The 27,809-nt window shown below is 54.5% G+C and overlaps 1 long non-coding RNA gene across 2 annotated transcripts in view; it reads right to left on the reverse strand.

The window, feature by feature from the left end:
• Positions 1-27,809, reverse strand: part of LOC139257262 (uncharacterized) — a 103,585-nt gene that overhangs the window by 24,137 nt on the left and 51,639 nt on the right. For both annotated transcript variants that reach the window (XR_011592235.1, XR_011592234.1), the window contains exon 3: positions 27,539-27,695. This is a non-coding gene — a long non-coding RNA (uncharacterized lncRNA). The remainder of the gene's footprint in view (positions 1-27,538; positions 27,696-27,809) is intronic.

Genomic DNA, 27,809 nt, shown 5'->3' on the forward strand with positions numbered 1-27,809 from the left:
TTTAAGGTAGTACATAACATAAGAACATAAGAACATAAGAATTAGGAACAGGAGTAGGCCATCTAGCCCCTCGAGCCTGCTCCGCCATTCAACAAGATCATGGCTGATCTGGCCGTGGACTCAGCTCCACTTACCCGCCCGCTCCCCGTAACCCTTAATTCCCTTATTGGTTAAAAATCTATCTATCTGTGACTTGAATACATTCAATGAGCTAGCCTCAAATGCTTCCTTGGGCAGAGAATTCCACAGATTCACAACCCTCTGGGAGAAGAAATTCCTTCTCAACTCGGTTTTAAGTTGGCTCCAGTATTTTGAGGCTGTGCCCCCTAGTTCTAGTCTCCCCTACCAGTGGAAACAATCTCTCTGCCTCTATCTTGTCTATCCCTTTCATTATTTTAAATGTTTCTATAAGATCACCCCTCATCCTTCTGAACTCCAACGAGTAAAGACCCAGTCTACTCAATCTACCATCATAAGGTAACCCCCCCTCATCTCCGGAATCAGCCTAGTGAATCGTCTCTGTACCCCCTCCAAAGCCAGTATATCCTTCCTTAAGTAAGGTGACCAAAACTGCACACAGTACTCCAGGTGTGGCCTCACCAATACCCTATACAGTTGCAGCAGGACCTCCCTGCTTTTGTACTCCATCCCTCTCGCAATGAAGGCCAACATTCCATTCGCCTGCTGTACTTGCAAACTAACTTTTTGGGATTCATGCACAAGGACCCCCAGGTCCCTCTGCACCTCAGCATGTTGTAATTTCTCCCCATTCAAATAATATTCTCTTTTACTGTTTTTTTTCCCAAGGTGGATGACCTCACACTTTCCGACATTGTATTCCATCTGCCAAACCTTAGCCCATTCGCTTAACCTATCCAAATCTCTTTGCAGCCTCTCTGTGTCCTCTACACAACCCGCTTTCCCACTAATCTTTGTGTCAAAGAAAAACATAGAAAACATAGAAAAATAGGTGCAGGAGTAGGCCATTCGGACCTTCGAGCCTGCACCACCATTCAATAAGATCATGGCTGATCATTCACTTCAGTACCCCTTTCCTGCTTTCTTTCCATACCCCATGATCCCTTTAGTCATAAGGGCCATATCTAACTCCCTCTTGAATATATCTAATGAACTGGCATCAACAACTCTCTGCGGTAGAGAATTCCACAGGTTAACAACTCTCTGAGTGAAGAAGTTTCTCCTCATCTCAGACCGAAATGGCTTACCCCTTATCCTTAGACTGTGTCCCCTGGTTCTGGACTTCCCCAACATCGGGAACATTCTTCCTGCATCTAACCTGCCCAGTCCTGTCAGAATTTTATATGTTTCTATGAAATCCCCTCTCATCCTTCTGAACTCCAGTGAATACAGGCCCAGATGATCCAGTCTCTCATCATATGTCAGTCCAGCCATCCCGGGATTTAGTCTGGTGAACCTTCGCTGCACTCACTCAATAGCAAGAACGTCCTTCCTCAGGTTAGGAGGCCAAAACTGAACACAATATTCCAGGTGAGGCCTCACCAAGGCCCTGTACAACTGCAGTAAGACCTCCCTGCTCCTATACTCAAATCCCCTAGCTATGAAGGCCAACATACCATTTGCCTTCTGCACCGCCTGCTGTACCTGCATGGCAACTTTCAATGACTGATGTTCTTCTATTTTTTCCTTTAGCAGGGATTCCATTATTTTTCCTACCTCCGATGTTAAACTGCCTGGTCTATAATTATCTGGACATGTTCTGTCCCCTTTCTTAAATATAGCTATTACATTAGCTATCCGCCAGTCATCTGGCACTACACCTTTTTCTAACGAATTACTAAACATGTATAGTAATGCCTTTTCTATCTTTTCCCTAGATTATTTTAAAATGCGTGGGTGCAATCCATCCGGACCAGGGGTTTTATCCTCTTTGAGCTTGATTAGTTTATTTAATATATCCCCTTTTTTTTAATTTAAATGCACTTATCTAATTTCTAATCTCATCATCCAATGTCATGTCCACCTGTTCTATCTCCCTGGTAAATACTGAAGCGAAATAATTATTTAATATTGCTGCCATCTCTCCACCGTTACCGATGGTATTATCCTGTCTATCCCTTAATGGCTCTATTCCCATCCCAGCCTTCCTTATTTTATTGATGTGTCTGCAAATTTTGTTACACTACACTCTGTCCCCTCTTCCAGGTCATCTATGTATATTGTAAACAGTTTTGGTCCCAGCACCGATCCCTGTGACACACCACTAACCACCGATTTCCAACCCGAAAAGGACCCATTTATCCCGACTCTCTGCTTTCTGTTCGCCAGCCAATTCTCTATCCATGCTAATACATTTCCTCTGACTCCGCGTACCTCTACCTTCTGCAGTAACCTATTGTGTGGTACCTTATCGAATGCCTTTTGGAAATCTAAATACTCCACATCCATCGGTACACCTCTATCCACCATGCTCGTTATATCCTCAAAGAATTCCAGTAAATTAGTTAACCATGATTTCCCCTTCATGATTCCATGCTGCATCTGCTTGATTGCATTATTCCTATCTAGATGTCCCGCTATTTCTTCCTTAATGATAGTTTCAAGCATTTTCCCCACTACAGATGTTAAACTAACCGGCCTATAGTTACCTGCCTTTTGTCTGCCCCCTTTTTTAAACAGAGGCGTTACATTAGCTGCTTTCCAATCCGCTGGTACCTCCCCAGAGTCCAGAGAATTTTGGTAGATTTTAACGAATGCATCTGCTATAACTTCCGCCATCTCTTTTAATACCCTGGGATGCATATCATCAGTACCAGGGGACTTGTCTACCTTGAGTCCCATTAGCCTGTCCAGCACTACCCCCCTAGTGATAGTGATTGTCTCAAGGTCCCCCCTTCCCACATTCCTGTGACCAGCAATTTTTGTCATGGTTTTTGTGTCTTCCACTGTGAAGACCGAAGCAAAATAATTGTTTAAGGTCTCAGCCATTTCCACATTTCCCATTATTAAATCCCCCTTCTCATCTTCTAAGGGACCAACATTTACATTAGTTACTCTTTTCCGTTTTATATATCTGTAAAAGATTTTACTATCTGTTTTTATGTTTTGCGCAAGTTTACCTTCGTAATCTATCTTTCCTTTCTTTATTGCTTTTTTAATCATTCTTTGCTGTTGTTTCAAATTTTCCCAATCTTCTAGTTTCCCACTAACCTTGGCCACCTTATACACATTGGTCTTTAATTTGATACTCTCCTTTATTTCCTTGGTTATCCACGGCTGGTTATACCTTCTCTTATCGCCCTTCTTTTTCACTGGAATATATTTTTGTTGCGCACTATGAAAGAGCTCCTTAAAAGTCCTCCACTATTCCTCAATTGTGCCACCGTTTAGTCTGTGTTTCCAGTCTACTTTAGACAACTCTGCCCTCATCCCACTGTAGTCCCCTTTGTTTAAGCATAGTACGCTCGTTTGAGACACTACTTCCTCACCCTCAATCTGTATTACAAATTCAACCATACTGTGATCACTCATTCCGAGAGGATCTTTTACTAGGAGGTCGTTTATTTTTCCTGTCTTATTACACAGGAACAGATCTAAGATAGCTTGCTCCCTTGTAGGTTCTGTAACATACTGTTCTAAGAAACAATCCCGTATGCATTCTATGAATTCCTCCTCCGGGCTAACCCGTGCGATTTGATTTGACCAATCGATATGTCGGTTAAAATTCCCCATGACTACTGCCGTTCCTTTTTCACATGCCTGCATTATTCCCTTGATTATTGCCTGCCCCACCATGAAGTTATTATTTGGGGGCCTATAAACTACGCCCACCAGTGACTTTTTCCCCTTACTATCTCTAATCTCCACCCACAATGATTCAACCTTTTGTTCATTAGAGCCAATATCGTCTCTCACAACTGCCCTGATATCATCCTTTATTAATAGAGCTACCCCACCTCCTTTCCCTTCTTGTCTATCTTTACGAATCGTCAGATACCCCTGTATGTTTAATTCCCAGTCTTGGCCACCCTGCAACCATGTTTCTGTAATGGCCACCAAATCATACCCATTTGTAATGATTTGTGCCGTCAACTCATTTACTTTATTTCGAATGCTGCGTGCATTTAGGTAGAGTGTTTTAATCCTAGTTTTTAAACCATGATTTTTAGTTTTGACCCCTCCTGCAGCACCTTTACATTCAGTGGCCCTTTTTGCTTTTTGCCTTGGGTTTCTCTGCCCTCCACTTTTACTCATCTCCTTTCTGTCTTTTGCTTTTGTCTCCTCTTTGTTTCCCTCTGTCTCCCTGCATTGGTTCCCATCCCCCTGCCATATTAGTTTAACTCCTCCCCAACAGCACTAGCAAACACTCCCCCTAGGACATTGGTTCCGGTCCTGACTAGGTGCAGACCGTCCGGTTTGTAATGGTCCCACCTCCCCCAGAACCGGTTCCAATGCCCCAGGAATTTGAATCCCTCCCTGCTGCACCACTGCTCAAGCCACGTATTCATCTGCACTATCCTGCGATTCCTACTCTGACTAGCATGTGGCACTGGTAGCAATCCCGAGATTGCTACTTTTGAGGTCCTACGTTTTAATTTAACTCCTAGCTCCTTAAATTCGTCTCGTAGGACCTCATCCCTTTTTTTTACCTATATCGTTGGTACCAATGTGCACCACGACAACTGGCTGTTCACCCTCCCTTTTCAGAATGTCCTGCACCCGCTCTGAGACATCCTTGACCTCCTGCACCTATTTTCTATTTTCTATGTTTGACCCTTGCACCAGGGAGGCAACATACCATCCTGAAGTCTCGGTTGCGGCCGAAGAAACGCCTATCTATTCCCCTTACACTCGAATCCCCTATCACTATTGCTCTCCCACTCTTTTTCCTGCCCTCCTGTGCAGCAGAGCCAGCCACGGTGCCATGAACTTGGCTGCTGCTGCCCTCCCCTGATGAGTCATCCCCCTTAACAGTACTCAAAACAGTACTCAACAGTAGTAAAATGTCCCAAGGTGCTTCACAGCAGTGTTACAAGACAAAACAGATACATTTGATACCGAGCCACAAAAGAAGAAATTAAGGCAGATGACCAAAAGCTTGGTTAAAGATGTAAGTTTTAAGGAGCGTCTTAAAAGATGAAAGAGAGGTAGCGAGGCGGAGAGGTTTAGCAAGGGAGTTCCAGAGCTTAGGGCCCAAACAGCTGAAGGAACGGCCACCGATGGTTGAGCTGTTATAATGAGGGATTTCAAGAGGGCAGAATTTGAGGAGCACAGACATCATTGTGACTATATTTTATACAGCTGACATTGAGATTCAGGAGATCATGAGAATGTCTGAGTCTATTATCGTGCTGGTGTGTTGCAATTGCTTGTGTTATCATGGTCGAATAATGATTTCCCAAAGTGTAAAATAACATCACAAGTTGTACTGTGCATGATAACTTTCATTTTATTTTCTTTCACAAATTAAATGATATAATAATGATAGTAACTTTTGTCGTAGATTATTGCAGTTGCCCTTTGTGACATTTTACATCTGATATTAATCTTCAATTGCCTTTGGCAGAAATATGTAGTTGACCCATCCAATTGTATATAATTATTGCTTAATTGGATTGGGGTATCAAACTGTGCAAAAGTTTTCAACAGTATCCCATCCTAAAGGCTTTGAGCCCCCATAGATTTTTTTTAAACAAATGCCAAATGTAAACAAATTATTCATGCCTTAGTTTTCATTGCACTATATTGTGGTAGAATTAGCCTTTATAATACGGCGTTGAAAAATCATGTCATGACACACATCTTCAATTGAAAGTAAAGGGAGTATCCAAAACTCTGCAAAAACACATGGGGCTAGAACCTCCACTTTTTTTGCATGCTTAACGGCAACTTAGCGCCCATTTTACTGCTGAAATGACGTATAACGCCCAGATATCGCCCATTTTGGCACAAAATGGAAACTGATGGGCTTTTTTAGGAGACTTATCGCCGAGCGTTATTTTCCCATTGGCTTAACAGCAAGAAAAAATATCACCGCCTGCCCACTTTTTTGGGGCAGAATTAGCAAAATGGACGAATTCAACACCCATAATATCGTCCAGCGTTACTTTCTGCACGGGATTAACGCCGAGCTTCAATATTAACGCCCGCCCACTGTTTTTTGTCGTAAAGACCATATTTACCCAAACTAGCGGCCATGGAGATCACCCATCTTCAATTTCACCACCTCGCACACATATCACCCACAATATCGCTCGCTCAAAAAATCGCCCACAAAAAGTAGCTGGCCAGCGGTGTGGCTGGCATTTGTTAAATCCCACTCTTCCATGAGGAGCTGATATCGGTAAGATTTGACTAAAAGAGCGTTGATGTGAGTGACAACGCTGACACAATGTCTTGTGTGTGCCGCTCAGACATCAATGGTGCCCATCAGCTTGGTGCCAGTTAAAGTTTACGTTGATTGATGTTAAGTTGTAATTAACCCTTTCATGGTAACGAATCACCAGTGTGTAACGGTCCAGCTATCTGAGACAATGCGCAACAAGGTTATATTCAATAACAAAAGTTTAATACCAACATTGGTCTGAAATCATAAGTATCACAGCCAGTAACACCCAACCCCCGCCCACTTCCCACTTCTTCCACCATTGACACAAATCACATGTTCAACATGTCCAGCAACACAGAATACAAAGGCAAAGCAGGAGGGTGGTCCCCAGCCCCCATACATTGCAACAAATTGCATACACCCAGATGGAGATAGAACACAGCCATCACCTGCGCACATGCACCTCACTTTCCTTCCCCCCTCTCCTTCTTCTCCCCATCTCTACCCATTCCCCTCCTCGCTCCATGGCGCCTGACTGAGGAGCTCCTCAGGCGGTGCCTCATTAGGGGGGATGAAGGCAGTTGCGTTGGTTGGACAGGTATGGGAGCGGGGGGTGCCGAAGGGGCAACATTCTCTGATGCAGAAGCAGGATCTTGGTCCTTGCTCTCATCTGTATGTCGTTCGCAGTGGTGGTGCGGAACCTAGGGGTGGAGTGCCGCACTCTGGGACCACTGGGACAGCTGTGGCAGCAGTGTTCCGGGCAATCACATCCAGGGACTCCACCATGCGCGGAATGTACTCAGTCGTGGTGGCCAGGTGTCAGGATATGCCCCCCAAAGCTTCGATCAGCTGGTCACCAATGTCAACAGTCCACCTGGATAACTGCACCATCTCTCCGCCATCATGTCGCATCCACGAGGCCTCCGCGGGGTCAGCGCCATCCTGGGGACAAATGGGGTGCCCTATGGAGAGGTGTTTGGGGCCGGCATCTCCATAGTTGAGGCGGGAATGACCGGAGGACCACGAGATGGCCTTGGGGTTGAATGGCTTCTGGAGCGTGGCGATGCAGGTTCTTCGAAGTCCGCGCTCTCATCCATCAAGAACAGACCCAGCGGATTGACGGGCAACAATCGGAGCTCCTCAGCACCAGATGTAGTGGGATCGTCCGCCGACTCCTGCCCCGCGCCCCCACCTTCTGGCCTCTGTGGCCTTAAGAACATAAGAACATAAGAATTAGGAACAGGAGTAGGCCATCGAGCCCGTCGAGCCTGCTCCGCCATTCAATAAGATCATGGCTGATCTGGCCGTGGACTCAGCTCCACTTACCCGCCCGCTCCCCGTAACCCTTAATTCCCTTATTGGTTAAAAATCTATCGATCTGTGATTTGAATACATTCAATGAGCTAGCCTCAAATGCTTCCTTGGGTAGAGAATTCCACAGATTCACAACCCTCTGGGAGAAGAAATTCCTTCTCAACTCGGTTTTAAATTGGCTCCCCCGTATTTTGAGGCTCTGCCCCCTAGTTCTAGTCTTCCCGACCAATGGAAACAACCTCTCTGCCTCTATCCTGTCTATCCCCTTCATTATTTTAAATGTTTCTATAAGATCACTCCTCATCCTTCTGAACTCCAAAGAGTAAAGACCCAGTCTACTCAATCTATCATCATAAGGTAACCCCCCTCATCTCAGGAATCAGCCTAGTGAATCGTCTCTGTACCCCCTCCAAAGCTAGTATATCCTTCCTTAAGTAAGGTGACCAAAACTGCACGCAATACTCCAGGTGCAGCCTCCACAATAACCTATACAGTTGCAGCAGGACCTTCCTGCTTTTGTACTCCATCCCTCTCGCAATGAAGGCCAACATTCCATTTGCCTTCCTGATTACCTGCTGCATCTTCAAACTAACTTTTTGGGATTCATGCACAATGACTACAAAATCTTCGCCAGGGCGATGTCTGCTCGCCTTGGTGCCATGCTGGACCACATGATCCACCCCGACCAGTCCTACACGGTCCCGGGCCGGACAATCCACGATAACATCCATCTGGTCCGGGACCTCATCCATTGTTCCCAGGAGGCTGGTCTGTTGGTCGCTTTCCTATCCCTCGACCAAGAGAAGGCGTTCGACAGGGTGGATCACGACTATCTGCTCGGAACTCTGCGCACTTTCGGGTTCGGGACACATTTCGTCGCCCGGATCCGACTTTTGTACGCCGCCGCGGAGTGTCTGATTAAGGTTAACGGGTCCTTGACGGCGCCCCTTCGCTTTAGGAGAGGGGTGCGCCAGGGATGCCCCATGTCCGGCCAGTTATACGCCGTTTGCGTGGAGCCTTTCCTGCGCCTCTTGCGGACGAGGTTGACGGGACTGGCTCTGCAAGGGCCGGGCGTGGAGGTCGTCCTCTCGGCTTACGCCGATGACGTGCTCCTCGCGGTAGAGGATCCCGCTGACCTGCGGAGGATGCGTGAGTGCCAGGAGATTTACTCGGCCGCGTCCTCCGCCAGGATCAACTGGGAGAAATGTTCCGGACTCCTGGTGGGTCAGTGGCGGGTGGACTCCCTGCCGGAGGAGCTCAGGCCTTTTGCCTGGAGCACGACCCATCTCCTCTATCTGGGAGTCTACCTTAGCCCCGACGAGGGAGCCTGGCCGGCGAACTGGCAGGAGCTGGAGGCCAAGGTCGCCGCTCGCCTAGGGCGCTGGACAGGACTGCTCCGAGTGCTGTCCTACAGGGGTCGAGCGCTAGTCATAAACCAGCTGGTGGCTGCAATGTTGTGGTACCGGCTGGTCACTTTGACCCCTCCCCCTGCGTTTGTCGCCAAGATACAGAAGAAGCTGGTGGACTTCTTCTGGAACAACAGGAAGCACTGGGTCTCTGCTGCGGTCTTGAGTCTCCCGCTTGAGGAGGGCGGTCAGTCGTTGGTGTGCGTCAGCGCCCAGCTCGCGACTTTCCGTCTGCAGACCCTGCAGAGATACCTTTACGTCGAGCCCCCTCCTAGGTGGTGTGCTCTGGCGAGGTATTTCTTCCGCCAGCAGCGCGACCTCAATTATGACACGCAGCTCCTGTTTGTGAACTTGGGGGGTGCCAGGACCGCCCTCCGGGAGCTGCCTGTCTTTTACAGGGAACTCATCAGGGTCTGGAACAAAGTCTCCACCAAGCGCAGCTCTCCGCCGGCTGGAGTGGCGGCCGTCCTGCAGGAGCCGCTGCTCGGGAATCCGTACCTCCACGGCCGAGGTTTCATGTGGCGGTCGGAAGAGAGGGCTGTGGCTGGTGAGGTGACCAGGGTCAGGGACCTGCTCGATGGCGGAGGAGCGGGCTGGATGGCGCCAGACACGCTGGCGCGGCGCCTAAACTCTGCCAACGTCCGCCACGTCAGCTCTGGGCCCTGACTCCGTTAGGTGCATCGAGGAGGCTCAAGCACGTGGGGAGATCCCGTCCGAACTGACCCCCGTCCGGACGGAATTCCTCATCGGCGCCAAACCCCGGAACCTCCCTCGGGGGCCGGCGCCTCACAACTTGAGCCGCCTCGGGGAAATCCCCTCCGTGCCTTTCAGTACCGCGCGGAGGGGTTTCCTGTATGGGCTGCTCCTGCACACCCTCAACTTTGCCATCCTCACCGGCCGTTCGGACACGCCATGGCGTACCTTCTTGCCGTCCGGAGGAGGCGGGGGTCCCCGATGGAGGGCACTCTACGCAGGGGTCCTCCCACTATTCATCGGGGACTTGGCCTGGAGGGTGGTGCACGGAGCAGTGCCGTGCAACAAATTTTTAAGCCGGTTCACGGACTCCCAAGCCGCCTGCAATTTCTGCGGTCTGGAGGAGTCCGTGTTCCATGTTTTTACTGAGTGCACGAGGTTGCAGCCCCTGTTCCACTATTTGAAGGGGCTGCTCCTGAAATTCTGGCTGCACTTCAGTCCCACTCTCCTGATCTTTGGGCACCCTGTGCGGAGGGGAGCGGGTAGGTCCGAAGGCCTCCTCGTAGGACTGCTCCTGGGCAGGGCCCAGGGTGCCATCAGCCGGTCCAGGCAGCGGGCGGTCGAGGGGGTCGTTCAACCTGACTGCCTGCCTCTCTTCCGCTCTTACATCCGGTCCAGGGTGTCCTTGGAGATGGAGCACGCGGTGTCCACCGGTACGCTCGCGGCCTTCCGCGAGAGGTGGGCACCGGAGGGACTGGAGTGCATCATCACACCCGGCAACCAAATTTTAATTTGATTTTACGTTTTAAAGTTTAATTTGTTTTCATTGCCGGTGCTTTTAGTGTCCCCCTCCCCTTTTATAGGGGGCACTGGAAAAATTTGATTTTAGCGCCCCAAAAAAAAAACCAAAAAAAGAAAAAAAAAGGAAAAAAAAAAGGGGCCTTGAAAATGTCTGCTGTGTCACCCAGGCGGGTGGCATGGTTTTAATGTTTATGTTTATTTTCAGGTAAACTCAAAAGAGTTTCATGCACAATGACTACAAAATCTTCGCCAGGGCGATGTCTGCTCGCCTTGGTGCCGTGTTGGACCACATGATCCACCCCGACCAGTCCTACACGGTCCCGGGCCGGACAATCCACGATAACATCCATCTGGTCCGGGACCTCATCCATTGTTCCCAGGAGGCTGGTCTGTCGGTCGCCTTCCTATCCCTCGACCAAGAGAAGGCGTTCGACAGGGTGGATCACGACTATCTGCTCGGAACTCTGCGCGCTTTCGGGTTCGGGACGCATTTCGTCGCCCGGATCCGACTTTTGTACGCCGCCGCGGAGTGTCTGATTAAGGTTAACGGGTCCTTGACGGCGCCCCTTCGCTTTAGGAGAGGGGTGCGCCAGGGATGCCCCATGTCCGGCCAGTTATACGCCGTTTGCGTGGAGCCTTTCCTGCGCCTCTTGCGGACGAGGTTGACGGGACTGGCTCTGCAAGGGCCGGGCGTGGAGGTCGTCCTCTCGGCTTACGCCGATGACGTGCTCCTCGCGGTAGAGGATCCCGCTGACCTACGGAGGATGCGTGAGTGCCAGGAGATTTACTCGGCCGCGTCCTCCGCCAGGATCAACTGGGAGAAATGTTCCGGACTCCTGGTGGGTCAGTGGCGGGTGGACTCCCTGCCGGAGGAGCTCAGGCCTTTTGCCTGGAGCACGACCCATCTCCTCTATCTGGGAGTCTACCTTAGCCCCGACGAGGGAGCCTGGCCGGCGAACTGGCAGGAGCTGGAGGCCAAGGTCGCCGCTCGCCTAGGGCGCTGGACAGGACTGCTCCGAGTGCTGTCCTACAGGGGTCGAGCGCTAGTCATAAACCAGCTGGTGGCTGCAATGTTGTGGTACCGGCTGGTCACTTTGACCCCTCCCCCTGCGTTTGTCGCCAAGATACAGAAGAAGCTGGTGGACTTCTTCTGGAACAACAGGAAGCACTGGGTCTCTGCTGCGGTCTTGAGTCTCCCGCTTGAGGAGGGCGGTCAGTCGTTGGTGTGCGTCAGCGCCCAGCTCGCGACTTTCCGTCTGCAGACCCTGCAGAGATACCTTTACGTCGAGCCCCCTCCTAGGTGGTGTGCTCTGGCGAGGTATTTCTTCCGCCAGCAGCGCGACCTCAATTATGACACGCAGCTCCTGTTTGTGAACTTGGGGGGTGCCAGGACCGCCCTCCGGGAGCTGCCTGTCTTTTACAGGGAACTCATCAGGGTCTGGAACAAAGTCTCCACCAAGCGCAGCTCTCCGCCGGCTGGAGTGGCGGCCGTCCTGCAGGAGCCGCTGCTCGGGAATCCGTACCTCCACGGCCGAGGTTTCATGTGGCGGTCGGAAGAGAGGGCTGTGGCTGGTGAGGTGACCAGGGTCAGGGACCTGCTCGATGGCGGAGGAGCGGGCTGGATGGCGCCAGACACGCTGGCGCGGCGCCTAAACTCTGCCAATGTCCGCCACGTCAGCTCTGGGCCCTGACTCCGTTAGGTGCATCGAGGAGGCTCAAGCACGTGGGGAGATCCCGTCCGAACTGACCCCCGTCCGGACGGAATTCCTCATCGGCGCCAAACCCCGGAACCTCCCTCGGGGGCCGGCGCCTCACAACTTGAGCCGCCTCGGGGAAATCCCCTCCGTGCCTTTCAGTTCCGCGCGGAGGGGTTTCCTGTATGGGCTGCTCCTGCACACTCTCAACTTTGCCATCCTCACCGGCCGTCCGGACACGCCATGGCGTACCTTCTTGCCGTCCGGAGGAGGCGGGGGTCCCCGATGGAGGGCACTCTACGCAGGGGTCCTCCCACTATTCATCGGGGACTTGGCCTGGAGGGTGGTGCACGGAGCAGTGCCGTGCAACAAATTTTTAAGCCGGTTCACGGACTCCCAGGCCGCCTGCAATTTCTGCGGTCTGGAGGAGTCCGTGTTCCATGTTTTTATTGAGTGCACGAGGTTGCAGCCCCTGTTCCATTATTTGAAGGGGCTGCTCCTGAAATTCTGGCTGCACTTCAGTCCCACTCTCCTGATCTTTGGGCACCCTGTGCGGAGGGGAGCGGGTAGGTCCGAAGGCCTCCTCGTAGGACTGCTCCTGGGCAGGGCCCAGGGTGCCATCAGCCGGTCCAGGCAGCGGGCGGTCGAGGGGGTCGTTCAACCTGACTGCCTGCCTCTCTTCCGCTCTTACATCCGGTCCAGGGTGTCCTTGGAGATGGAGCACGTGGTGTCCACCGGTACGCTCGCGGCCTTCCGCGAGAGGTGGGCACCGGAGGGACTGGAGTGCATCATCACACCCGGCAACCAAATTTTAATTTGATTTTACGTTTTAAAGTTTAATTTGTTTTCATTGCCGGTGCTTTTAGTGTCCCCCTCCCCTTTTATAGGGGGCACTGGAAAAATTTGATTTTAGCGCCCCAAAAAAACCAAAAAAAGAAAAAAAAAGGAAAAAAAAAAAGGGGCCTTGAAAATGTCTGCTGTGTCACCCAGGCGGGTGGCATGGTTTTAATGTTTATGTTTATTTTCAGGTAAACTCAAAAGAGTTTCATGCACAATGACTACAAAATCTTCGCCAGGGCGATGTCTGCTCGCCTTGGTGCCGTGCTGGACCACATGATCCACCCCGACCAGTCCTACACGGTCCCGGGCCGGACAATCCACGATAACATCCATCTGGTCCGGGACCTCATCCATTGTTCCCAGGAGGCTGGTCTGTCGGTCGCCTTCCTATCCCTCGACCAAGAGAAGGCGTTCGACAGGGTGGATCACGACTATCTGCTCGGAACTCTGCGCGCTTTCGGGTTCGGGACGCATTTCGTCGCCCGGATCCGACTTTTGTACGCCGCCGCAGAGTGTCTGATTAAGGTTAACGGGTCCTTGACGGCGCCCCTTCGCTTTAGGAGAGGGGTGCGCCAGGGATGCCCCATGTCCGGCCAGTTATACGCCGTTTGCGTGGAGCCTTTCCTGCGCCTCTTGCGGACGAGGTTGACGGGACTGGCTCTGCAAGGGCCGGGCGTGGAGGTCGTCCTCTCGGCTTACGCCGATGACGTGCTCCTCGCGGTAGAGGATCCCGCTGACCTACGGAGGATGCGTGAGTGCCAGGAGATTTACTCGGCCGCGTCCTCCGCCAGGATCAACTGGGAGAAATGTTCCGGACTCCTGGTGGGTCAGTGGCGGGTGGACTCCCTGCCGGAGGAGCTCAGGCCTTTTGCCTGGAGCACGACCCATCTCCTCTATCTGGGAGTCTACCTTAGCCCCGACGAGGGAGCCTGGCCGGCGAACTGGCAGGAGCTGGAGGCCAAGGTCGCCGCTCGCCTAGGGCGCTGGACAGGACTGCTCCGAGTGCTGTCCTACAGGGGTCGAGCGCTAGTCATAAACCAGCTGGTGGCCGCAATGTTGTGGTACCGGCTGGTCACTTTGACCCCTCCCCCTGCGTTTGTCGCCAAGATACAGAAGAAGCTGGTGGACTTCTTCTGGAACAACAGGAAGCACTGGGTCTCTGCCGCGGTCCTGAGTCTCCCGCTTGAGGAGGGCGGTCAGTCGTTGGTGTGCGTCAGCGCCCAGCTCGCGACTTTCCGTCTTCAGACCCTGCAGAGATACCTTTACGTCGAGCCCCCTCCTAGGTGGTGTGCTCTGGCGAGGTATTTCTTCCGCCAGCAGCTCGACCTCAATTATGACACGCAGCTCCTGTTTGTGAACTTGGAGGGTGCCAGGACCGCCCTCCGGGAGCTGCCTGTCTTTTACAGGGAACTCATCAGGGTCTGGAACAAAGTCTCCACCAAGCGCAGCTCTCCGCCGGCTGGAGTGGCGGCCGTCCTGCAGGAACCGATGCTCGGGAATCCGTACCTCCACGACCGAGGTTTTATGTGGCGGTCGGAAGAGAGGGCTGTGGCTGGTGAGGTGACCAGGGTCAGGGACCTGCTCGATGGCGGAGGAGCGGGCTGGATGGCGCCAGACACGCTGGCGCGGCGCCTAAATTCTGCCAACGTCCGCCACGCGGCCGATGCCATCGAGTCGCTAAAAACAGCTCTGGGCCCTGACTCCGTTAGGTGCATCGAGGAGGCTCAAGCACGTGGGGAGATCCCGTCCGAACTGACCCCCGTCCGGACGGAATTCCTCATCGGCGCCAAACCCCGGAACCTCCCTCGGGGGCCGGCGCCTCACAACTTGAGCCGCCTCGGGGAAATCCCCTCCGTGCCTTTCAGTTCCGCGCGGAGGGGATTCCTGTACGGGCTGCTCCTGCACACTCTCAACTTTGCCATCCTCGCCGGCCGTCCGGACACGCCATGGCGTACCATCTTGCCGTCCGGAGGAGGCGGGAGTCCCCGATGGAGGGCACTCTACGCAGGGGTCCTCCCACTATTCATCGGGGACTTGGTCTGGAGGGTGGTGCACGGAGCAGTGCCGTGCAACAAATTTTTAAGCCGGTTCACGGACTCCCAGGCCGCCTGCAATTTCTGCGGTCTGGAAGAGTCCGTGTTCCATGTTTTTATGGAATGCACAAGGTTGCAGCCCCTGTTTTATTATTTGAAGGGGCTGCTCCTGAAATTCTGGCTGCACTTCAGTCCCACTCTCCTGATCTTTGGGCACCCTGTGCGGAGGGGAGCGGGTAGGTCCGAAGGCCTCCTCGTAGGACTGCTCCTGGACACGGCCAAGGGTGCCATCAGCCGGTCCAGGCAGCGGGCGGTCGAGGGGGTCGTTCAACCTGACTGCCTGCCTCTCTTCCGCTCTTACATCCGGTCCAGGGTGTCCTTGGAGATGGAGCACGCGGTGTCCACCGGTACGCTCGCGGCCTTCCGCGAGAGGTGGGCACCGGAGGGACTGGAGTGCATCATCACGCCCGGCAACCAAATTTTAATTTGATTTTACGTTTTAAAGTTTAATTTGTTTTAATTGCCGGTGCTTTTAGTGTCCCCTTCCCTTTTATAGGGGGCACTGGAAAAATGTGATTTTAGCGCCCAAAAAAAACCAAAAAAAAAAAATTAAAAACACGAAAAAAAAACCAAACAAAGGAAAAAATGGCCTTGTAAATGTCTGGTGTGTCACCCAGGTCGGGTGGCACGGTTTAATGTTTTATGTTTTTGCAGGTGAACTCCAAAAAGAGTTTCATGCACAATGACGACAAAATCTTCGCCAGGGCGATGTCTGCTTGCCTTGGTGCCGTGCTGGACCACATGATCCACCCCGACCAGTCCTACACGGTCCCGGGCCGGACAATCCACGATAACATCCATCTGGTCCGGGACCTCATCCATTGTTCCCAGGAGGCTGGTCTGTTGGTCGCTTTCCTATCCCTCGACCAAGAGAAGGCGTTCGACAGGGTGGATCACGACTATCTGCTCGGAACTCTGCGCACTTTCGGGTTCGGGACACATTTCGTCGCCCGGATCCGACTTTTGTACGCCGCCGCGGAGTGTCTGATTAAGGTTAACGGGTCCTTGACGGCGCCCCTTCGCTTTAGGAGAGGGGTGCGCCAGGGATGCCCCATGTCCGGCCAGTTATACGCCGTTTGCGTGGAGCCTTTCCTGCGCCTCTTGCGGACGAGGTTGACGGGACTGGCTCTGCAAGGGCCGGGCGTGGAGGTCGTCCTCTCGGCTTACGCCGATGACGTGCTCCTCGCGGTAGAGGATCCCGCTGACCTGCGGAGGATGCGTGAGTGCCAGGAGATTTACTCGGCCGCGTCCTCCGCCAGGATCAACTGGGAGAAATGTTCCGGACTCCTGGTGGGTCAGTGGCGGGTGGACTCCCTGCCGGAGGAGCTCAGGCCTTTTGCCTGGAGCACGACCCATCTCCTCTATCTGGGAGTCTACCTTAGCCCCGACGAGGGAGCCTGGCCGGCGAACTGGCAGGAGCTGGAGGCCAAGGTCGCCGCTCGCCTAGGGCGCTGGACAGGACTGCTCCGAGTGCTGTCCTACAGGGGTCGAGCGCTAGTCATAAACCAGCTGGTGGCCGCAAAGTTTGTGGTACCGGCTGGTCACTTTGACCCCTCCCCCTGCGTTTGTCGCCAAGATACAGAAGAAGCTTGTGGACACCTTCTGGAACAACAGGAAGCACTGGGTCTCTGCTGCGGTCTTGAGTCTCCTGCTTGAGGAGGGCGGTCAGTCGTTGGTGTGCGTCAGTGCCCAGCTCGCGACTTTCCGTCTTCAGACCCTGCAGAGATACCTTTACGTCGAGCCCCCTCCTAGGTGGTGTGCTCTGGCGAGGTATTTCTTCCGCCAGCAGCGCGACCTCAATTACGACACGCAGCTCCTGTTTGTGAACTTGGGGGGTGCCAGGACCGCCCTCCGGGAGCTGCCTGTCTTTTACAGGGAACTCATCAGGGTCTGGAACAAAGTCTCCACCAAGCGCAGCTCTCCGCCGGCTGGAGTGGCGGCCGTCCTGCAGGAGCCGCTGCTCGGGAATCCGTACCTCCACGGCCGAGGTTTCATGTGGCGGTCGGAAGAGAGGGCTGTGGCTGGTGAGGTGACCAGGGTCAGGGACCTGCTCGATGGCGGAGGAGCGGGCTGGATGGCGCCAGACACGCTGGCGCGGCGCCTAAACTCTGCCAACGTCCGCCACGTCAGCTCTGGGCCCTGACTCCGTTAGGTGCATCGAGGAGGCTCAAGCACGTGGGGAGATCCCGTCCGAACTGACCCCCGTCCGGACGGAATTCCTCATCGGCGCCAAACCCCGGAACCTCCCTCGGGGGCCGGCGCCTCACAACTTGAGCCGCCTCGGGGAAATCCCCTCCGTGCCTTTCAGTACCGCGCGGAGGGGTTTCCTGTATGGGCTGCTCCTGCACACCCTCAACTTTGCCATCCTCACCGGCCGTTCGGACACGCCATGGCGTACCTTCTTGCCGTCCGGAGGAGGCGGGGGTCCCCGATGGAGGGCACTCTACGCAGGGGTCCTCCCACTATTCATCGGGGACTTGGCCTGGAGGGTGGTGCACGGAGCAGTGCCGTGCAACAAATTTTTAAGCCGGTTCACGGACTCCCAAGCCGCCTGCAATTTCTGCGGTCTGGAGGAGTCCGTGTTCCATGTTTTTACTGAGTGCACGAGGTTGCAGCCCCTGTTCCACTATTTGAAGGGGCTGCTCCTGAAATTCTGGCTGCACTTCAGTCCCACTCTCCTGATCTTTGGGCACCCTGTGCGGAGGGGAGCGGGTAGGTCCGAAGGCCTCCTCGTAGGACTGCTCCTGGGCAGGGCCCAGGGTGCCATCAGCCGGTCCAGGCAGCGGGCGGTCGAGGGGGTCGTTCAACCTGACTGCCTGCCTCTCTTCCGCTCTTACATCCGGTCCAGGGTGTCCTTGGAGATGGAGCACGCGGTGTCCACCGGTACGCTCGCGGCCTTCCGCGAGAGGTGGGCACCGGAGGGACTGGAGTGCATCATCACACCCGGCAACCAAATTTTAATTTGATTTTACGTTTTAAAGTTTAATTTGTTTTCATTGCCGGTGCTTTTAGTGTCCCCCTCCCCTTTTATAGGGGGCACTGGAAAAATTTGATTTTAGCGCCCCAAAAAAAAAACCAAAAAAAGAAAAAAAAAGGAAAAAAAAAAGGGGCCTTGAAAATGTCTGCTGTGTCACCCAGGCGGGTGGCATGGTTTTAATGTTTATGTTTATTTTCAGGTAAACTCAAAAGAGTTTCATGCACAATGACTACAAAATCTTCGCCAGGGCGATGTCTGCTCGCCTTGGTGCCGTGTTGGACCACATGATCCACCCCGACCAGTCCTACACGGTCCCGGGCCGGACAATCCACGATAACATCCATCTGGTCCGGGACCTCATCCATTGTTCCCAGGAGGCTGGTCTGTCGGTCGCCTTCCTATCCCTCGACCAAGAGAAGGCGTTCGACAGGGTGGATCACGACTATCTGCTCGGAACTCTGCGCGCTTTCGGGTTCGGGACGCATTTCGTCGCCCGGATCCGACTTTTGTACGCCGCCGCGGAGTGTCTGATTAAGGTTAACGGGTCCTTGACGGCGCCCCTTCGCTTTAGGAGAGGGGTGCGCCAGGGATGCCCCATGTCCGGCCAGTTATACGCCGTTTGCGTGGAGCCTTTCCTGCGCCTCTTGCGGACGAGGTTGACGGGACTGGCTCTGCAAGGGCCGGGCGTGGAGGTCGTCCTCTCGGCTTACGCCGATGACGTGCTCCTCGCGGTAGAGGATCCCGCTGACCTACGGAGGATGCGTGAGTGCCAGGAGATTTACTCGGCCGCGTCCTCCGCCAGGATCAACTGGGAGAAATGTTCCGGACTCCTGGTGGGTCAGTGGCGGGTGGACTCCCTGCCGGACGAGCTCAGGCCTTTTGCCTGGAGCACGACCCATCTCCTCTATCTGGGAGTCTACCTTAGCCCCGACGAGGGAGCCTGGCCGGCGAACTGGCAGGAGCTGGAGGCCAAGGTCGCCGCTCGCCTAGGGCGCTGGACAGGACTGCTCCGAGTGCTGTCCTACAGGGGTCGAGCGCTAGTCATAAACCAGCTGGTGGCTGCAATGTTGTGGTACCGGCTGGTCACTTTGACCCCTCCCCCTGCGTTTGTCGCCAAGATACAGAAGAAGCTGGTGGACTTCTTCTGGAACAACAGGAAGCACTGGGTCTCTGCTGCGGTCTTGAGTCTCCCGCTTGAGGAGGGCGGTCAGTCGTTGGTGTGCGTCAGCGCCCAGCTCGCGACTTTCCGTCTGCAGACCCTGCAGAGATACCTTTACGTCGAGCCCCCTCCTAGGTGGTGTGCTCTGGCGAGGTATTTCTTCCGCCAGCAGCGCGACCTCAATTATGACACGCAGCTCCTGTTTGTGAACTTGGGGGGTGCCAGGACCGCCCTCCGGGAGCTGCCTGTCTTTTACAGGGAACTCATCAGGGTCTGGAACAAAGTCTCCACCAAGCGCAGCTCTCCGCCGGCTGGAGTGGCGGCCGTCCTGCAGGAGCCGCTGCTCGGGAATCCGTACCTCCACGGCCGAGGTTTCATGTGGCGGTCGGAAGAGAGGGCTGTGGCTGGTGAGGTGACCAGGGTCAGGGACCTGCTCGATGGCGGAGGAGCGGGCTGGATGGCGCCAGACACGCTGGCGCGGCGCCTAAACTCTGCCAATGTCCGTCACGTCAGCTCTGGGCCCTGACTCCGTTAGGTGCATCGAGGAGGCTCAAGCACGTGGGGAGATCCCGTCCGAACTGACCCCCGTCCGGACGGAATTCCTCATCGGCGCCAAACCCCGGAACCTCCCTCGGGGGCCGGCGCCTCACAACTTGAGCCGCCTCGGGGAAATCCCCTCCGTGCCTTTCAGTTCCGCGCGGAGGGGTTTCCTGTATGGGCTGCTCCTGCACACTCTCAACTTTGCCATCCTCACCGGCCGTCCGGACACGCCATGGCGTACCTTCTTGCCGTCCGGAGGAGGCGGGGGTCCCCGATGGAGGGCACTCTACGCAGGGGTCCTCCCACTATTCATCGGGGACTTGGCCTGGAGGGTGGTGCACGGAGCAGTGCCGTGCAACAAATTTTTAAGCCGGTTCACGGACTCCCAGGCCGCCTGCAATTTCTGCGGTCTGGAGGAGTCCGTGTTCCATGTTTTTATTGAGTGCACGAGGTTGCAGCCCCTGTTCCATTATTTGAAGGGGCTGCTCCTGAAATTCTGGCTGCACTTCAGTCCCACTCTCCTGATCTTTGGGCACCCTGTGCGGAGGGGAGCGGGTAGGTCCGAAGGCCTCCTCGTAGGACTGCTCCTGGGCAGGGCCCAGGGTGCCATCAGCCGGTCCAGGCAGCGGGCGGTCGAGGGGGTCGTTCAACCTGACTGCCTGCCTCTCTTCCGCTCTTACATCCGGTCCAGGGTGTCCTTGGAGATGGAGCACGTGGTGTCCACCGGTACGCTCGCGGCCTTCCGCGAGAGGTGGGCACCGGAGGGACTGGAGTGCATCATCACACCCGGCAACCAAATTTTAATTTGATTTTACGTTTTAAAGTTTAATTTGTTTTCATTGCCGGTGCTTTTAGTGTCCCCCTCCCCTTTTATAGGGGGCACTGGAAAAATTTGATTTTAGCGCCCCAAAAAAACCAAAAAAAGAAAAAAAAAGGAAAAAAAAAAAGGGGCCTTGAAAATGTCTGCTGTGTCACCCAGGCGGGTGGCATGGTTTTAATGTTTATGTTTATTTTCAGGTAAACTCAAAAGAGTTTCATGCACAATGACTACAAAATCTTCGCCAGGGCGATGTCTGCTCGCCTTGGTGCCGTGCTGGACCACATGATCCACCCCGACCAGTCCTACACGGTCCCGGGCCGGACAATCCACGATAACATCCATCTGGTCCGGGACCTCATCCATTGTTCCCAGGAGGCTGGTCTGTCGGTCGCCTTCCTATCCCTCGACCAAGAGAAGGCGTTCGACAGGGTGGATCACGACTATCTGCTCGGAACTCTGCGCGCTTTCGGGTTCGGGACGCATTTCGTCGCCCGGATCCGACTTTTGTACGCCGCCGCAGAGTGTCTGATTAAGGTTAACGGGTCCTTGACGGCGCCCCTTCGCTTTAGGAGAGGGGTGCGCCAGGGATGCCCCATGTCCGGCCAGTTATACGCCGTTTGCGTGGAGCCTTTCCTGCGCCTCTTGCGGACGAGGTTGACGGGACTGGCTCTGCAAGGGCCGGGCGTGGAGGTCATCCTCTCGGCTTACGCCGATGACGTGCTCCTCGCGGTAGAGGATCCCGCTGACCTACGGAGGATGCGTGAGTGCCAGGAGATTTACTCGGCCGCGTCCTCCGCCAGGATCAACTGGGAGAAATGTTCCGGACTCCTGGTGGGTCAGTGGCGGGTGGACTCCCTGCCGGAGGAGCTCAGGCCTTTTGCCTGGAGCACGACCCATCTCCTCTATCTGGGAGTCTACCTTAGCCCCGACGAGGGAGCCTGGCCGGCGAACTGGCAGGAGCTGGAGGCCAAGGTCGCCGCTCGCCTAGGGCGCTGGACAGGACTGCTCCGAGTGCTGTCCTACAGGGGTCGAGCGCTAGTCATAAACCAGCTGGTGGCCGCAATGTTGTGGTACCGGCTGGTCACTTTGACCCCTCCCCCTGCGTTTGTCGCCAAGATACAGAAGAAGCTGGTGGACTTCTTCTGGAACAACAGGAAGCACTGGGTCTCTGCCGCGGTCCTGAGTCTCCCGCTTGAGGAGGGCGGTCAGTCGTTGGTGTGCGTCAGCGCCCAGCTCGCGACTTTCCGTCTTCAGACCCTGCAGAGATACCTTTACGTCGAGCCCCCTCCTAGGTGGTGTGCTCTGGCGAGGTATTTCTTCCGCCAGCAGCTCGACCTCAATTATGACACGCAGCTCCTGTTTGTGAACTTGGAGGGTGCCAGGACCGCCCTCCGGGAGCTGCCTGTCTTTTACAGGGAACTCATCAGGGTCTGGAACAAAGTCTCCACCAAGCGCAGCTCTCCGCCGGCTGGAGTGGCGGCCGTCCTGCAGGAACCGATGCTCGGGAATCCGTACCTCCACGACCGAGGTTTTATGTGGCGGTCGGAAGAGAGGGCTGTGGCTGGTGAGGTGACCAGGGTCAGGGACCTGCTCGATGGCGGAGGAGCGGGCTGGATGGCGCCAGACACGCTGGCGCGGCGCCTAAATTCTGCCAACGTCCGCCACGCGGCCGATGCCATCGAGTCGCTAAAAACAGCTCTGGGCCCTGACTCCGTTAGGTGCATCGAGGAGGCTCAAGCACGTGGGGAGATCCCGTCCGAACTGACCCCCGTCCGGACGGAATTCCTCATCGGCGCCAAACCCCGGAACCTCCCTCGGGGGCCGGCGCCTCACAACTTGAGCCGCCTCGGGGAAATCCCCTCCGTGCCTTTCAGTTCCGCGCGGAGGGGATTCCTGTACGGGCTGCTCCTGCACACTCTCAACTTTGCCATCCTCGCCGGCCGTCCGGACACGCCATGGCGTACCATCTTGCCGTCTGGAGGAGGCGGGAGTCCCCGATGGAGGGCACTCTACGCAGGGGTCCTCCCACTATTCATCGGGGACTTGGTCTGGAGGGTGGTGCACGGAGCAGTGCCGTGCAACAAATTTTTAAGCCGGTTCACGGACTCCCAGGCCGCCTGCAATTTCTGCGGTCTGGAAGAGTCCGTGTTCCATGTTTTTATGGAATGCACAAGGTTGCAGCCCCTGTTTTATTATTTGAAGGGGCTGCTCCTGAAATTCTGGCTGCACTTCAGTCCCACTCTCCTGATCTTTGGGCACCCTGTGCGGAGGGGAGCGGGTAGGTCCGAAGGCCTCCTCGTAGGACTGCTCCTGGACACGGCCAAGGGTGCCATCAGCCGGTCCAGGCAGCGGGCGGTCGAGGGGGTCGTTCAACCTGACTGCCTGCCTCTCTTCCGCTCTTACATCCGGTCCAGGGTGTCCTTGGAGATGGAGCACGCGGTGTCCACCGGTACGCTCGCGGCCTTCCGCGAGAGGTGGGCACCGGAGGGACTGGAGTGCATCATCACGCCCGGCAACCAAATTTTAATTTGATTTTACGTTTTAAAGTTTAATTTGTTTTAATTGCCGGTGCTTTTAGTGTCCCCTTCCCTTTTATAGGGGGCACTGGAAAAATGTGATTTTAGCGCCCAAAAAAAACCAAAAAAAAAAAATTAAAAACACGAAAAAAAAACCAAACAAAGGAAAAAATGGCCTTGTAAATGTCTGGTGTGTCACCCAGGTCGGGTGGCACGGTTTAATGTTTTATGTTTTTGCAGGTGAACTCCAAAAAGAGTTTCATGCACAATGACGACAAAATCTTCGCCAGGGCGATGTCTGCTTGCCTTGGTGCCGTGCTGGACCACATGATCCACCCCGACCAGTCCTACACGGTCCCGGGCCGGACAATCCACGATAACATCCATCTGGTCCGGGACCTCATCCATTGTTCCCAGGAGGCTGGTCTGTTGGTCGCTTTCCTATCCCTCGACCAAGAGAAGGCGTTCGACAGGGTGGATCACGACTATCTGCTCGGAACTCTGCGCACTTTCGGGTTCGGGACACATTTCGTCGCCCGGATCCGACTTTTGTACGCCGCCGCGGAGTGTCTGATTAAGGTTAACGGGTCCTTGACGGCGCCCCTTCGCTTTAGGAGAGGGGTGCGCCAGGGATGCCCCATGTCCGGCCAGTTATACGCCGTTTGCGTGGAGCCTTTCCTGCGCCTCTTGCGGACGAGGTTGACGGGACTGGCTCTGCAAGGGCCGGGCGTGGAGGTCGTCCTCTCGGCTTACGCCGATGACGTGCTCCTCGCGGTAGAGGATCCCGCTGACCTGCGGAGGATGCGTGAGTGCCAGGAGATTTACTCGGCCGCGTCCTCCGCCAGGATCAACTGGGAGAAATGTTCCGGACTCCTGGTGGGTCAGTGGCGGGTGGACTCCCTGCCGGAGGAGCTCAGGCCTTTTGCCTGGAGCACGACCCATCTCCTCTATCTGGGAGTCTACCTTAGCCCCGACGAGGGAGCCTGGCCGGCGAACTGGCAGGAGCTGGAGGCCAAGGTCGCCGCTCGCCTAGGGCGCTGGACAGGACTGCTCCGAGTGCTGTCCTACAGGGGTCGAGCGCTAGTCATAAACCAGCTGGTGGCCGCAAAGTTTGTGGTACCGGCTGGTCACTTTGACCCCTCCCCCTGCGTTTGTCGCCAAGATACAGAAGAAGCTTGTGGACACCTTCTGGAACAACAGGAAGCACTGGGTCTCTGCTGCGGTCTTGAGTCTCCTGCTTGAGGAGGGCAGTCAGTCGTTGGTGTGCGTCAGTGCCCAGCTCGCGACTTTCCGTCTTCAGACCCTGCAGAGATACCTTTACGTCGAGCCCCCTCCTAGGTGGTGTGCTCTGGCGAGGTATTTCTTCCGCCAGCAGCGCGACCTCAATTACGACACGCAGCTCCTGTTTGTGAACTTGGGGGGTGCCAGGACCGCCCTCCGGGAGCTGCCTGTCTTTTACAAGGAACTCATCAGGGTCTGGAACAAAGTCTCCACCAAGCGCAACTCTCCGCCGGCTGGAGTGGCGGCCGTCCTGCAGGAGCCGCTGCTCGGGAATCCGTACCTCCACGACCGAGATTTTATGTGGCGGTCGGAAGAGAGGGCTGTGGCTGGTGAGGTGACCAGGGTCAGGGACCTGCTCGATGGCGGAGGAGCGGGCTGGATGGCGCCAGACACGCTGGCGCGGTGCCTAAATTCTGCCAATGTCCGCCACGCGGCCGATGCCATCGAGTCGCTAAAAACAGCTCTGGGCCCTGACCCCGTTAGGTGCATCGAGGAGGCTCAAGCACGTGGGGAGATCCCGTCCGAACTGACCCCCATCCGGACGGAATTCCTCATCGGCGCCAAACCCCGGAACCTCCCTCGGGGGCCGGCGCCTCACAACTTGAGCCGCCTCGGGGAAATCCCCTCCGTGCCTTTCAGTTCCGCGCGGAGGGGTTTCCTGTACGGGCTGCTCCTGCACACTCTCAACTTTGCCATCCTCGCCGGCCGTCCGGACACGCCATGGCGTACCATCTTGCCGTCCGGAGGAGGCGGGAGTCCCCGATGGAGGGCACTCTACGCAGGGGTCCTCCCACTATTCATCGGGGACTTGGTCTGGAGGGTGGTGCACGGAGCAGTGCCGTGCAACAAATTTTTAAGCCGGTTCACGGACTCCCAGGCCGCCTGCAATTTCTGCGGTCTGGAAGAGTCCGTGTTCCATGTTTTTATGGAATGCACAAGGTTGCAGCCCCTGTTTTATTATTTGAAGGGGCTGCTCCTGAAATTCTGGCTGCACTTCAGTCCCACTCTCCTGATCTTTGGGCACCCTGTGCGGAGGGGAGCGGATAGGTCCGAAGGCCTCCTCGTAGGACTGCTCCTGGGCACGGCCAAGGGTGCCATCAGCCAGTCCAGGCAGCGGGCGGTCGAGGGGGTCGTTCAACCTGACTGCCTGCCTCTCTTCCGCTCTTACATCCGGTCCAGGGTGTCCTTGGAGATGGAGCACGCGGTGTCCACCGGTACGCTCGCGACCTTCCGCGAGAGGTGGGCACCGGAGGGACTGGAGTGCATCATCACGCCCGGCAACCAAATTTTAATTTGATTTTACGTTTTAAAGTTTAATTTGTTTTAATTGCCGGTGCTTTTAGTGTCCCCCTTCCCTTTTATAGGGGGCACTTGGAAAAATGTGATTTTAGTGCCCAAAAAAAAAACCAAAAAAAAAACCACAAAAAAAGGAAAAAAAAAAGGGGCCTTGAAAATGTCTGCCGTGTCACCCAGGCGGGTGGCATGGTTTAATGTTTATGTTTTTTTTTCAGGTAAACTCAAAAGAGTTTCATGCACAAGGATCCTTGGAGATGGAGCACGCGGTGTCCACCGGTACGCTCGCGGCCTTCCGCGAGAGGTGGGCACCGGAGAGACTGGAGTGCATCATCACGCCCGGCAACCAAATTGTAATTTGATTTTACGTTTTAAAGTTTAATTTGTTTTAATTGCCGGTGCTTTTAGTGTCCCCCTCCCTTTTTATAGGGGGCACTGGAAAAAATTTGCTTTTAGCACCCAAAAAAAAACCCCAAAAAAAAAGAAAAACACAAAAAAAAACACAAAAAAGAAAAAAAGGGCCTTGTAAATGTCTGCTGTGTCATCCAGGGCGGGTGGCACGGTTTAATGTTTTATGTTTTACAGGTAGACTCTAAAAGAGTTTCATGCACAAGGACATCGGGGACTTGGCCTGGAGTGTGGTGCACGGAGCAGTGCCGTGCAACAAATTTTTAAGCCGGTTCACGGACTCCCAGGCCGCCTGCAATTTCTGCGGTCTGGAGGAGTCCGTGTTCCATGTTTTTATTGAGTGCACGAGGTTGCAGCCCCTGTTCCATTATTTAAAGGGGCTGCTCCTGAAATTCTGGCTGCACTTCAGTCCCACTCTCCTGATCTTTGGGCACCCTGTGCAGAGGGGAGAGGGTAGGTCCGAGGGCCTCCTCGTAGGACTGCTCCTGGGCACGGCCAAGGGTGCCATCAGCCGGTCCAGGCAGCGGGCGGTCGAGAGGGTCGTTCAACCTGACTGCCTGCCTCTCTTCCGCTCTTACATCCGGTCCAGGGTGTCCTTGGAGATGGAGCACGCGGTGTCCACCGGTACGCTCGCGGCCTTCCGCGAGAGGTGGGCACCGGAGGGACTGGAGTGCATCATCACGCCCGGCAACCAAATTTTAATTTGATTTTACGTTTTAAAGTTTAATTTGTTTTCATTGCCGGTGCTTTTAGTGTCCCCCTCCCCTTTTATAGGGGGCACTGGAAAAAAAATGTGATTTTAGTGCCCCAAAAAAAAAAGAAAGATAAACACAAAAAAACCCACAAAAAACAAAAAAAGGGCCTTGTAAATGTCTGGTGTGTCATCCAGGTCGGGTGGCACGGATTAATGTTTTATGTTTTGCAGATAAACTCCAAAAAGAGTTTCATGCACAAGGACCCAAAAAGAGTTTCATGCACAAGGACCCCCAGGTCCCTCTGCACCTCAGCATGTTGTAATTTCTCCCCATTCAAATAATATTCCCTTTTACTGTTTTTTTTTCCCAAGGTGGATGACCTCACACTTTCCGACATTGTCTTGCCTGGGGCCAGGCTGCTGGCTGAGATGCATGACACAAATGAGGTTGTTCGAGGAGAAGAGGGTGCTCGGGTGACAAGGTGAGTCCAACGCTATACAGAGCATATGCATAACAAAAGCACCACTGCTCTCAAAATCATCGCAGATATCACATTTCATGACCATTAACACATTGTGCATTGCTATGATTTTCATTTGGTCAGCATTATTTCTATGACACTTTTAGAATTCATCTATCAGATATGAGTTGGCGTGGCATCTATCGACTCTACATCACGCAATGTTGTAAGCTTTACTCACGAGGCATCACTTCAGGGTCTGCAGATGCATGCGTGGCTGTCCAGGTGTGCTTCCACATGAATGCTAGCACTCGCTCCTCCATCTCTGTGATGTCGTTGGGGATTGGTGGCCCCCCACCCGTTCGCCTTTGCATGGACCTCATCGTCGATAGCTCCTTCTATAAAAGGTGACAGGACGACATGGCATGAGATCGTTGCATGATATCATTGCTAGCACTGTCACAGACACTGAGACAACACATAACCAACAGATGTAATCATGATCATTATGA

The sequence above is a fragment of the Pristiophorus japonicus genome, chromosome 3 (genome assembly GCF_044704955.1).
Source record: "Pristiophorus japonicus isolate sPriJap1 chromosome 3, sPriJap1.hap1, whole genome shotgun sequence".
Lineage (NCBI taxonomy): Eukaryota > Metazoa > Chordata > Chondrichthyes > Pristiophoridae > Pristiophorus > Pristiophorus japonicus.